The sequence below is a fragment of the Geospiza fortis genome, unplaced genomic scaffold (genome assembly GCF_000277835.1).
Source record: "Geospiza fortis unplaced genomic scaffold, GeoFor_1.0 scaffold396, whole genome shotgun sequence".
NCBI classification, from domain to species: Eukaryota; Metazoa; Chordata; class Aves; order Passeriformes; family Thraupidae; genus Geospiza; species Geospiza fortis.
The window spans coordinates 2,410,118-2,410,594 of NW_005054345.1; positions in this window are offsets into that span (position 1 = coordinate 2,410,118).

Here is a 477-nt window from a genome sequence, read left to right on the forward strand (position 1 = left end):
TGCAGTTTGGGACACGCTGAGAGCCTGTCCCAGCCCCTGTTGTGGGGTCCTCCACAGGAGACCAAGCCCCTGAAATCCTGTCCAAGCCCCTGTGGTGGTCTCCCCCAGCAGCACAGGAGAGCTGCTTAGTCTCCACTAACCCTGTCCCTAGTGTGGGTCCCACTCCTGGCCTCACAGAGTGCTGGGATTAGCTGTGGCTGCATCAGCAGCATCTCCAGCATCCCCTAAAAACCTGTCAAAACCTACATTTCAACAAAGATCCACCTCACGCCACAGTCCCTTTCCCCCACTGCCGAGCCCCTGAGCACTTCATCCTCCCAACTACTCCAAGAAGCGATAAAACCAATAGGTCACTTTTTTTTTTCCCCTTCTCAGCAGTAATTAATGGTTTAATTAACACTCACGACATCCAATTTCCATTGCTTTGCCTGAGCAGCCTCCTGTTACCGGGGCCGGGCTGCGGGCTCCCCGGTAAGC